A 13,528-nucleotide genomic window follows, 5' to 3' on the forward strand; every position below is an offset into this window, starting at 1 on the left:
ATGCTTTACAAATTTTCTGTATTTGAACTGGATAAGAAATTCTAATAGAGGTCTGAGCAGTGCTGAAGATCTTGGGCAGAACACCTCTTTTATTTCTGCCTTGTTAATTTAGAGTGTTTGCCTCTCAATCCATCTGTGCATCTAGAAATCTGTATTAGTCAGGGTTCACTAGAGGTAAGAACTAATTATATATATTATATATGATGCAGAGTTTATTAAGATAATTGACTCACGATCACAGCGTGAAGTCCCATAATAGGCCGCCTGTAAGCTGAGGAGCAAGGAAGCCAGTCCGAGTCCCAAAACTTCAAAAGCAGGGAAGTCGACCATGCAGCCTTCAGTCTGTGGCTGAAGACCTGAGGGCCCCTGGCAAACCACTGCTGTAAGCCCAAGAGTCTGAAAGCTGACAAACTTGGAGTCTGATATTTAAGGGCAAAAATCATCCAGCATGGGAAACAGATGATGACCAGAAGACTCAGCAAGTCTTCTCATTCCACTTTCTTCTGCCTTTATTCTAGCTGCATCGGCAGCTGATTAGATGATGACCACTCAGATTGAGGGTGGGTCTGCCTCTTCCAGTCCACTGACTCAAATGTTAATCTCCTTTGGCAACACTCTTGATATGATTTGGCTGTGTCCTCACTCAAATGTTATCTTGAATTCCCAGGTATTGTAGGAATGACCCAGTGGGAGGTAATTGAATCATGGGAGTGGGTCTTTCCTGTACTGTTCTCATGACAGTGAGTAAGTCTCACAAGATCTGATGGTTTTCAAAATGAGAGTTGCCCTGCACAAGCTCTCTTCTCTTGTCTGCCACCATGTGAGATGTGCCTTTCACCTTCCACCATGATTGTGAGGCCTCCCCAGCTACGTGGAACTGAAAGTCTAATAAACCTCTTTCTTTTGTAAATTGCCCAGTCTCAGATATGTCTTTATCAGCATCGTGAAAATGGACTAATACAATCCTCACAGACACACCCAGGAACAATATTTTGAATCCTTCAATGCAAACAAGTTGACACTCAATATTAACCATTACAGTAGCTGACCAGTTATCCTTAAATACCCAGCTGGCCATATCTCATATGAAAACTGTGATTTGACAAGTACCAGGAAAGTTATGTTGTTTTGAAATAGTTCTTATTATCAGGTACCTGAGTACCTGAAATTCCACTAATTGTGATTCATTTCATTGTACTTTTTTTTTTTGTAAAATACATAGCTTTCTAGAATTGTAAGACTTTGATCAATTTACTCCAGGAAACTGACCTCCAAGTGTACTTCTCAGATAAGACACTAGAAGTCTGGTGGATGTCTGGGAATGAAGATATATAGGCAGAAGATGAACATACATTCTAGTTGGCAGTGGATGATCTTGATTCATGCCGTTTGTCCAGATGTAATGATTCATAGCTTCCCCTTTTGCTCTCAAATGTATGGTCATCTTTGTAAAGTCAACCAAAGCAGGAAATGGTTATTAAGTGAAGCTGTGAGGAGTTTGGGGAATAACTTTAGAGGACTTAGATCTGAGATTGATTCCCTGCTCTCTTACTTGTTGACTGAGTGACCAAGGGCAGATTATTTAACATTTCCTACTCTCAGCCTCCCCATTGACAAACATGGACTTAATCTTAAGCGTCTTTTAGATATACCTTGTAATGATGCAGCCATTAATATTGGTAACTCCTATTTTGCACAGGCTTGGCATTTGTAAACTATTCAAATTTGCCAGACACAGATACTTTTCTACTCCAGGGTCACCCTCTTGTTATTTGCATTTCACTTCTAATTGTGTTCCTAAATTTCATCTTTATCAATTATCTTGTATACGTATTGTCTTTGTTCAGGCCTCTATAACAAAGTGTCATGAAATGGGTGGCTTATAAAAAACAGAAATTTATTTCTCACAATTCTGGAGCCTGAAAGTCCAAGATCACAGCATTAGCATGATTCGGTTCTAGTGAGGGCCCTCTTTCAGGTTACAGACTCTGGGCTTCTTGTGTCCTCACATGCTGAACGAGAGTGAGCTAGGTCTCTGGACTTTTCTTATAAGGACATTAATCTCATTCAGGAGGGGTCCACCCTCATGCCTAGTCACTTCCCAAAGGTCTTACCCCCAGATAGTGCTACCACCACATTGGGGATTAGATTATAATCCACGAATGTTAGAGAATACCAACATTCAGTCCTTAAGACTTACCAAGAAAACTGATTTCACAACCTGCACCACTCTGTCTGGCAATGGCTTTGTCACCTTCAGCTGTGTTATTGGATATTGTTCTATGTATGTTCACTCTGTCCTATATACCAAGCTGTCAGGTTCTTGAAAGCAATAAGATTCATCTTCCCTTTTTACTAGGAATCTAACACAGTGTGGAAAAAAAATAAAGAACTGTCAGAATCACATTGCTTCACTGAGTTAAAACTCTAGGCTTATGTATCATTCTCAGCTTCATTCTTGAATTATTTTCACTGAAAATAAAAGGTGTTAAAGTTATTGCTATTTTGTAAGGGGTGTGAAATAATTTAAAGCAGATGAAACATTCTTGGTAAGTATAGGAATTGCATCCTTCAGGATTAAGTTCCAAAATAAAAACAACTTCGGTCATGACAATTTCTTTGCTACGCAAACTAAGAAAATGAGTCTGCCTTGAACCAGAAGAAAATTCTACAGAGCTGGAGCTATATCTCCATGGTTCATTTGGTTCTTAGCCTTCTCTCTGGGCCTGCCAATCAAGACACTTAGGAGAGTGTTTTGCTGGCATATGCAAGCCCTGACTACTTGAAATGAGGCAGATATCACCAGGGCATTTTAGAGGCCAGACACCAGATGGTAATAATACATTTCAACTATTAGAAGTTTGGATCAGAAAGCTAAAGGTGCAAGTCTTATCTCATTTGTCAAATGATGTAATTCATTATTAAATCAGGACACACCAGTTAACATCTGAAGTATAATTTTGGTTGCTATTTATAATGCACTTACCGGTTCATTTGGCTTGGGTTAGCTTATTTAATTGTGTGTTACATTTTACATTTGTTAAATACTTAGGAGGACTAGGAAATGACCCACACAAATCCCAGTTCTGAGTAAATCAAAACTTCTCTTCCTGTGCCAACTCAACATTAGAATGTTTGTTATGTGAAGAAATTACACATTATTTAAAATACTTGGAAGAGAAGACTACAGGAAACTCTCTAGGTAAATGTAGTGAAGTTTGACAACATGTATGGGCTTTGGGGACTGTACATTTTTAGAATGAAAGTGAACACATATCCAGCTCACAAAAAGAGAGAATGGCCATAAATAAATAATTAATTGCTTTTTTTTTTTTTTTTGAGGAGGGTAACAGGATCTTGCTCTGTAGTCCAGGCTGGAGTGCAGTGTCACCATCACAGCTCACTGCACCCTCAAACTCCTGGACTCAAGCAATTTTCTCACCTCAGCCTCCCAAGAGGCTGGGACCCCAGGCTCATGACACCATGCCTCACTATTTTTTTTTAATTTTTTTGTACAGATGGGGTCTCACTATGTTTCCCAGGCTGGTTTTGAACTCTTGGCCTCAAACAATCCTCCCATCTTGACCTTCCAAACTGCTGGGATTACAGGCATGAGCCACCACTCCCCGGCCAATTAATTTCTTAAGATACTGATAACAAAAGAAAAAAAAAGATTAGCAGGCTAGGGTATCTACACTGGGAAATCTTCACATAATTCTTACTAAGAAGTGAATGAGTTCAGGCTTTTTAAAAAAATTATTTTAATTTTTTGGGGTACATAGTAGGTACTCCATATTTACGGAGCACATGAGTTTTTGTTTGCTTTTTTTTTTTTTTTTTTTAGATGGAGCCTTGCCTCGCCTCGCTCTGCCAGGCTGGAGTAGTGGCACAATCTCAGCTCACTGCAACTTCTGCCTCCCAGGTTCAAGCGATTCTCCTGCCTCAGCCTCCTGAGTAGCTGGGACTACAGGCGCTTGCCACCACGCCCGGCTAATTTTTGTATTTTTGGTAGAGATGGGGTTTCACCTTGTTGGCCAAGCTGGTCTGATACGGGCATACAATGTGTAATAATCATACCATGTAAAATGAGTTTAGTCTTGAAGAACTTTTAAACAATAAAATCTTGGTAGCTCTGGCATTGACTCAGAAAAGAAGACAACGTAATCAATCTGATACTGAATGTTTTATGGTTGCCACACTGTCTGCAAATGGAGTCTTCGTCGTCTTTATCATTAGCATCATCAGCACAGCTAATATGTATTGAGCACTTCTGATGTGGCAGGCACTGTTCTAAGAATTTCTACCTGTCTTAATTCATTTTATTCTTTCAAAAATTCTATGAGGTAGGTACTCTCATGCCCATTATAAAGATAAGAAAGCTGAGACCATATAAGTTGCAAGAATTATAGAATATTGAAGTTGGAATGAAACTTAGGGCTCACTTTGTTCAATTCCCAGTGTATGGATGAGGAAACAGGTACAGAGATGAATGCATTGCTCAGAGTCACATAAGAAGTTAGCACCTGACCGTGAATATTTAGATAAACAAGCAGCATATATTTAATGCTTAATGTATAACATTTAACCCTGACAGTAACACTATGAAACAAATACTATGGTCTCAGTTTTGTAGGAAAATGAAGCTCTTAGAGACGTTAAGTGATTGGCCAAATTGCTGTCAGGTAAATGAGGGTGTTGGGTTTTGATCTCTGGCCTGTCACTAGACATTATGACAGTATCAGCAGACTGCCTCTCGAAAGCATAAGACGGTCTCCTCTCTGTTGATTTTGCCCTGCACAGGGTGGCCTCCTACTTATGCTGTAAACAATTGTATTTTAGTCTTTAGCTTTGTTAGATTTCATGTCAGAGGAAGCAGTTAATGGAACCCTGGAATAATTAAGAAAAAAGCCAAAATAAGTGGCAGCCCCTGTGCTAAGTTCTGAAACACCAAAACAATAAGAGGCTTTCAATTGTTCTATGTAATCAAACCTGGATAACAATGGAAAAACTCAACCAAATATCTTTATGCTTTCAGATGTCCTGATATTTATAGTCACGCAAATGTTCTTCATTTCTGCTTTCACTCAGGAATTTTAGGGGCATTTTGCAAACATTGCTATTATATTTGTGTAAATGCAATAAACCTAGTGATGTAATCTCTTGTTGGAAACTTAAATACAATTGTCTTGATATTTTTTCTTCTTCAAATTTTGCCCTGGCCATGGCATTTAATATTTCCCATTACATGTATATTATCATTTTTTTTTAAATTGGCATCATGGTTTCATTTAATGAAGGGTGAATTTTAAAGATGCCAATTGGTTGTTTTTAGCGTATCTTTTAAGTTTATATATACTTGGATCAATATATGCTACTAGAAATGTAATTTGAAATGACAAGTGCATACAAGATATTTACTAGACAGAAGATACATATATGTATCTATATATACACCTTCAGATTTCACATAATTACTAATTTTTAAAGTTACATACATCGAGCACTTAATGCTCTAACTAAGCCACCCAGCTAAATATCACATTTTCTATGTAAAACAGAAAATTTGAAAAACTAGATTTTCAAGAGCAAAGTAAATTTGGGAGTTGCTTCATTAACATGGAGACATGATTTGAACTCGTAACTATCTACTAATAAGAGAAAGGTACCCTTTATAGATATTCAGAAGGCTATTACTTTTACTCATCTACTCTGATAATACAATGGATGTTCTAAGACAAACTGGGGGTGGTATCTAAGGGCTTCATTTATCTGAAATTAGAAGTGCCCATAATGGGTTGGCAGAGCTGTGGGCAGCATTGTGTGTTTCCCAGTTCTCTCTAATTAGCCATAGAAAAATGTGAAGAATAGCACCCACATTATCTAAATTCTTTTTAGGATTTGCTACCTTAAAAACTATTTTCCTTTTTTACATTCAATATGTATAATTAGGCATTCAGAAAGTCCTCTATTTGGAATTCTTTCCTTGCTGACCTGCCACCCAATTGCAAGTAATATCCAGCAGCCATTACTTATTTACTGAAGGTTGTTTCTGGGAAAAGTTTTTTGAATTAATTAATAGAACACATAAGATACATGTATTTTTTAATTCCCAATGTCTACCCCCTTCCTCAAAACTCATCTAGCCCACAAAGCTGTCTTCCTCTGGTTGCCTTTCTTTCATTATCTCTTAGGACTTTCTCCTCTGCAGTCCCCACCTTCCATGTCCAGCCACACTGGCCTTTCAGTTCCTCATGGCACAGAGCTTCTCCTTGACTTAGGGCTTTTGCACTTTCAGTTCTCTCTTTCTGGGGCTCTTTTACCCTGCTTTTCCTCAGTCAGTTCTCAGCCCAAATGTCAACCCTGCAGATACCTCTACCCTCATCCAATATTACCCTACCTACCTATTTATTGCCTATCAATTACCTTGTTTTATTCTTGCCATTTTTCATGATTTGAAACTGTCTTATTGGTAAATTTGTTTACTATCAGTTTCTCAACCAGAATGTGAGGCCCATAGAACCTAGAGGCCTCATCTGCGTTGATCACTCATGTATCTCTAGTCATCAAACTTGGTCTAGCACATGGTTACTTGAAACATTATTTTAAAAATCAATACATACAATGTGCATGGATGCATATATACATATATGTCTTTACTCAAAAACCAACCTATGGTGATAGAAGTTAGAGCACAGATTATCTCAGGGGTACCCTGTGGGAAGGGGTACAAGAGAGCCTTTTGTAATCTTAAAAATATTCTCCATCTTTTTCAGAGTAATGGTTACACTCACACAAATATATGCCAAAATTGATATAATTGTACACTTATTTGTTTACTTTGGGTACCTACATTTTTAAAAATACTTTTTTGTCACCTCATCAAGGACTGATTTACACACATGATATTTGGTGAGCTTTGTACCAGTGGTGCTTGGGTCAGGCATCCTTAAATGCCCAGCAAAAATTTGATTGTTGGCAAAGAATCATTGCCTTAAAGGACAGATGTAATAACAACAGAACAGGTTGCCTCCCCAAGGCTACATTTGTTTTTGACACAGGTCTGTTTGAAATATGCCCCGACCTGTGTCATTATTTAAGACGTTATTTAGCATAGGGAGTCTAACACATTTCAGTGGCAGTGTCGTGGCCTATACACAGCCTAGGAAAAGATAAGAAGGCAACAGTAAAATACTAACTTTAAAACTCAGATTATTTATTCAACACCATACATCACTGGCACAGTCTCTGCTAGTTAAGGATCCCACAATAGAGTGCAGGAGAAATGATTATAAAACAATGATAGATATAATTATAGGGCACTAGAGGGATCTGGAGCATATCAGTTTGCCAGAACAGAAGGTATTGACATATTCATCTACATATACAAGAATATCAGTGGGAAATGACATACTGAGTAAGTAGTTCCTTTATAAAAAATCTTTTTAAAAAAGATACAAAACAAATAATTGACTTTCTTATGCTGTTATACTAACCAGAAACACTGGGAGCAGCCTTATCTATATAAGTGGACTTTTCAAGTAGCTGAATATTTTGAGTACAAAATGTTTTAAAATGAGTTTGATTTTGTCCTGTGCAAATCTTTCTAAACAGATCATGGATTTCTTCTTCCGTTCATACAAGGTGTATTGCTATGACACACTAGTCTCTCTGTTTGGGTTTATGAAGCACGTGGATGATCACGTGGGACTATTTCAGCGATGGCTCTGTTGTTACCCCAGTAACAGCTAGGTAAACCCACCCTGCATTGCATCTGCATAATTTTGTTATCTTCTTTGCTGAGAGCAGCCTCCTCTGGATGAGAAATAATATCCTCTACTAGCATATTTTCTCTTTGATGCTTCCAACTTGCTACCTTATTTTACATACAATTTCTGGCTCAGGGCCTAAATCACTGCACAAACTTAGTGACAACTATTTGACTTTTTTTGCTTTACTACCCTACACTCAAGGTTCAAACCTATATAAAAGAGGGTCAGCTCTACCAGATATCACATCAATAGATAAATTGGGAGTGGGTCAAGTCACTATTCTCAGGAATTCTAAAAGTTTAAGGACTTAGGTACTAATGAAAGACTTCATTGGTGAAATTCAAGAAAAATACATTTTTTCCCAAAGTGTTTTATGGCTGACAATGAGAAACAACTCTTCTCCTTTCTGACCCTATAGTATACCAAATTTGTGTGGCTTATATTTAAACCAAAATCACTATTCTCTGAAACCTCCTACAACGCCTTGCCCGTATACTCCCATTTCTTTAACATTGGAAATTGATGTTTTACCCTAAGAAACCACTGCAAGAGTTTGGGAGGAATTCGGACTTTGATAAGCTCTCTCTGCTATTTTTCTCTTTCATGCTTCCCTCTCTTCCTGCTCCCTTTCTCTGTCCCTGCTAGATTGTTAGGAGTTTCTATTTCAGAATCTTATGATTGAAAGGGCATCCCCTAGTTGCTTGAATGAGGAAGTGGAGGCTAAGAGAGGGGACTCAGGTCTCCCACTAGCTCAGGGTCAGGACTAGCACCTGCACTCTGGGCTGACAGAGCCACCCAGCTTCTGCCTAAAAACCCTGGATCATCATGCCGCCTCCACAGGCCCTGAGCACAGGCATCCTCTGTGGTCAAAGACGCCGGCTTTTGTGTTTGCCTTTCCCTTCATCTTTTCACACCTTTCCCCTTCAATTTGTATCCTATTCCTAGTTGCCCTAGTGTGCCCATGTCAGTCTGGTCCAAGCATTGGATCTCTCTGTTTTACTCCCCCTCCAACCTTCCTATACTATCTCCATTCTATGCTTTGTCAGGATAAATCACTTTGATCACTAAGCTAGCTGTCACTGTGTAAGGCAATCTAATAAATTAATCTTTCATAAGAAGTTAATGACTGATTAAGAGCTTAGGATAAGAAGAGCCTACCACTTGTAGTTAGCTTGTAAAGGAAGATTTCTACAGAGGCAGAGCCTTAACCCCAAGCAGTGACTGTTAAGTGGAGGAATTTCAGTTCTAACCACTTTTGGAGCTGGGGCAGGGTGATGGAAGAAAGTAGGATGGAGGATGATGTTAATGTGGTGCTCTTAAATTGCTAACATTGCATAATAAGCCTACATTTCCCTATATCTAAGGTGGCAGTTCAGGCATTAGTAATCCTGGACAGAGTCTTACAGAGTCTTACTGGCTGTTCCTTTATCTGATATTTGTTCATCTTTAAGAAGGTTATCTGTGAAACATCATTGAGCTTCCTCAGAATAAAGGCCTGACTGGGCATTCCTTGAGCATTTTCTAGAATATAACACGTATTTCACAGCAGATTAAACTGATGAAATATGCAGTATCCTTCCATAAACTATGGGCAGGATTGGTCCTAAGCTAAACTAGAAAACCATCAAAGTTTGCTTGCATCTTGCTCATCCCCACAGCTGACCTCTCCCACCCCTTGCGTCCTCTATGCATTCCCGTATTCTGTGCTTACCATTGCCCTCCTCCCCCTCCACCCTTCTCATCCTCAGGCCTGGATCATTCATGGGATCATTTCTTTCCTGACATATTTTTTGCAGAAGAAATCTGTTTAAAATAAGCGCCACATGAATATCTTTAAAGGAGAAAAAGAGACCAACTTATCATGAAGTGAAGAATCACGTGAAACCTGAAGAATGTGACGAACAGGGAAGAAGGGAGTTCTCAGCCAGCCAACCTCCATTCAGTCTGAGGGACAAAGTGTAAAGGGATGCTTCTCAAACTTTAATGAGAATAGCAGTCATTGGGGATCTCATTCACATGGAGTTTCCCAGGCCCTAATTTTGAGGATTCTGATTTTATAAATCTAGGGGGTAGCCCAGGTTTTCAATAGAGCATTTCAGGAGATATTGCTACAAGTGGTCTTTGGAATATATTCTGAGCAACTCTGGAGTACAGGGTGACATTTGGTTAGCTGGATGTCCTGCATGCTCTGTCTGCCTTGTAAAACCCATGGGGATAAGCACTTTATCCTTCAATCCTAACAGATGTCATCTTGAATCACAGTATGGCTCTGGCTGATCGGTCCTTCATTACCACTATCTCCCTCCACTCCTGAGCCAAAGCATGTATAGTGGGATAAAACGACTTGTCTACATTAGAATGACTGGATTTGTGTCCTATTGACAATTCAACAGATATGCAGATATGCCCTCCATATTATTTTCTTCAACTAATTTTTGGGGACCTATGTATTCCTTTTTTTTTTTTTTTTTTTTTTTTTTGAGACAGAATCTCGCTCTGTTGCCCAGGCTGGAGTGCAGTGGCCAGATCTCAGCTCACTGCAAGCTCCGCCTCCCGGGTTTACGCCATTCTCCTGCCTCAGCCTCTGGAGTAGCTGGAACTACGGTGCCCGCCACCTCGCCCGGCTAGTTTTTTTGTATTTTTTAGTAGAGACGGGGTTTCACCGTGTTAGCCAGGATGGTCTCGATCTCCTGACCTCGTGATCCGCCCATCTCGGCCTCCCAAAGTGCTGGGATTACAGGCTTGAGCCACCGTGCCCGGCCCCTATGTATTCTTAACATCACAAGAATCATGGCACTGCTTAATTTTCCTCCATATACTAATTAAAGCAGATAAGTAGGAAGCAAGAGATCCATCAGAAAGGCAGTTCTAAGTCATTACTCTTTATTAAGACCTAAGGCTATCTTCTATTTATTCATTAGAATCCCATAGCAGGTAACCCTTTTAATGTCTTATTTATAGTACTATAAATTTATCTGAGAGACTGGCATGGCAGTTAATTCATTTTGCACAATTTTATGGGGGGAATTTATTACAATGATTTATATAGAATGTACAGGAAATTAGACACATCATCTTGACCAAATCCCTAGTTATAAAAAATAGGGAAACCAAAGCCAAAAGACTTAAGGGATATAGTGGATAGTTTCCGTCCCCTGATTTGCAAGACTCCTTTTCTTGGGGGAACAGCTTTTTTTTTTTTTTTCTTTTCTTTTCCATGAGGACCTTTTCCTCTTCAGGTCTAGTCATGACCAATCAGATTACTCTACCCAAGCCGGGCAAGTGGTTCAGGTGCAATGACATGACTAAGGCTGCCTGAGCTATCTGGAAAGAAGGTCTTTTCCTGCTGGTTTGCTTATCTAGGAAGAAGATAATCTGGGAATGCTGCCACCAACCTGCAGAATGTTTGCCTGAAGGGCAAAATGAAGCACAGAGATAAGAACAGACATGGAGAAGGCCTTACGGGGTAATAAAATTTGAGCCTCAGGATCTAACTATGTTGAAAGTTAGTCCTTGAGTTATAGTTATGTGAATCAATGAAATCCATTTTTCCTTAAAGTCATTTGAGTTGCAGATTTATAGAAAGAGTTTTGATTAGTAACATGGACATGGCTGGTTCTGGAAGCTTCATGTAAAATGTCTCCTGGTACCCAGTTCTCCTGCCTGGGTATATCAGGTTCCATGCTCTGTGGCAGGAGGTCTTGTGTTATAGAATACATAAGTAACAACTGCTTTACATGTTAAAAATGCAGAGTCCTGGGCCCACAAAGATTCAGATTCCACGGAGCTGAGTGGTAAAGGCCCCAAACTTGCCTTTTATGAAGCTTTTCTGGAATTATTAGAGTGGCCTGAGAGGCCTTCTGTTCACTGGCTGTCTCATTTTATTCTAGTCACACCATTACCATTGATGTCTATAAAAATTCCAGGTATTGGAGCTGTACCTTGGCTGCTCCCTCTATCTGAAAAGCTCTGTCCTCCAGGTATCTCCAGGTATTTCCTTCAAGCCGTGGCAGAAATCTCACTTTTCAACAAGTCTTACTCTGATGTTCCCATTTAATATAGCATCAGGAAAACCCTCACCCCACCTATATCATTTACCCTATTTTATGTTTTTCCCCAAAACATGTTACCTTTCAAAGTCTTATATAATTTATTACTTACATTTATTGTCTATCCCATTCTTCCTCCAAATCCTCTCCTCCCGCTGAAATGCAAGCTCTAAGAAAGTAGGAAACTTTCATTTGTTCACTGATGTATCTCAAGAATCTTTGGCATATAGCCGGCATTCAATAAATATTTTTTGAATGAAAGTAATTTCAGTTCAAAGTGATTTTCTGACAACACTATGAAAAATGCCATACAACCACGTAGCCATTAATTATTTTACTTTCTTAATGTCTGAAAATGCAGATTACCACATTTTCTTTCCCTTTGAACCTGAGAAGTGGTAAGAAGGATGCATGATGAAAAGAAAGCTCCTGCTTCCTTGCTGATGCTCCATATGGGTGCCAGGCTGGGGCAGCAGTGCCCCACCCAGCCTCACTTCCCATAGAGCTTCTTAGAGCTGCATGCCCAGTTTTCTACCAATGCTAGTTGTGTCTTTGGGGGCTTTCTGGGAAGAGTTTTCTGATTATTGCCCTTACATGCAAGCAACTGGACATTGACTAAATATGGATAGCATGTTTGGGATATAGACAGAAAATATGGGTTATAAAGGAGATTTACTTAGAGAAGAAAAGCCATGCAGCCTTTTGGACAGAAATCCCCAATCAGAAGGCCGTTGGGACTGATCACAGGAATAATCAATCACAATAGACAATGCTTTCTATAAGTCCTCTGTAGGTCACGCTCTGGAGTGGATGGTGCTGATTTGCTCCAAATCTTTAGTGGCACCCCCTCCACTCGGGAGGTTGAGGCGGGAGGATTGCTTGAGACTGAAAGGGAGAGGCTGCAATGAGCCAAGATCATGCAACTGCACTCCAGCTTGGGTGATGGAGCAAGACCCTGTCACCAGAAAAAAAAAAAAAAAAAAAGAAACATAAAGGATTCTTCCCAGCAGAGAGGATGTCACCTAGTTATGCATATTCATAATAGTTTTACTTTACTTCAACTCAATGCAGGTTATCTTCTTTCCATCATCATGACTCTGAAACAAAGTAATTATTTAAAATTTGTCAAATTTTGACTAAAATTCTGTTCAGGGATCCTCTTTGAGGTGGGATCAAATCATCAAAATAGATGTATATCTGCCTGGTTTTCCTTAAAAAAATATTTTAACTAACTACTGGAGTATCTTAATATTTCCATTATTCTCTTTAATCTAGTCTTTTAAAGAGGTATTTAAGGTTTCAACTAACATTCACTCTAGTGAAGTAAAACGCTGTCTGCTTAGTTTCTGGGAGCTTGGGCAGCTGCTGTTGTGTTTGTTGAAGGGAAATTGGATTCTTAAAGAAACTGCTTAATCTTCTCTATTAAGTAATTAAATAAAACGCTGTCTGGGAGTATGTAGCAGGTGGGTTTGAAAGTGAAAAAAATTTCAAAAATCACATTTTTTGTGTTAAATGGATGTTTAAAATGCAACGGCATACATTTAAAAGAAAATGATGATTGGGACAGTTTTTTAAATTAAAGCCTTCAAGTTGAAAAAGACTGGATATTAAAGAACCTATACAATGAAAGAAGAAGTTGCTTAAGTGGAAGCAGGCCCTGAATTTAAATGAGATCAACCTAAGAGGAGGACAAAGTGAAACTTACGCCAC

The sequence above is a fragment of the Rhinopithecus roxellana genome, chromosome 4 (genome assembly GCF_007565055.1).
Source record: "Rhinopithecus roxellana isolate Shanxi Qingling chromosome 4, ASM756505v1, whole genome shotgun sequence".
Classification (NCBI taxonomy): Eukaryota; Metazoa; Chordata; class Mammalia; order Primates; family Cercopithecidae; genus Rhinopithecus; species Rhinopithecus roxellana.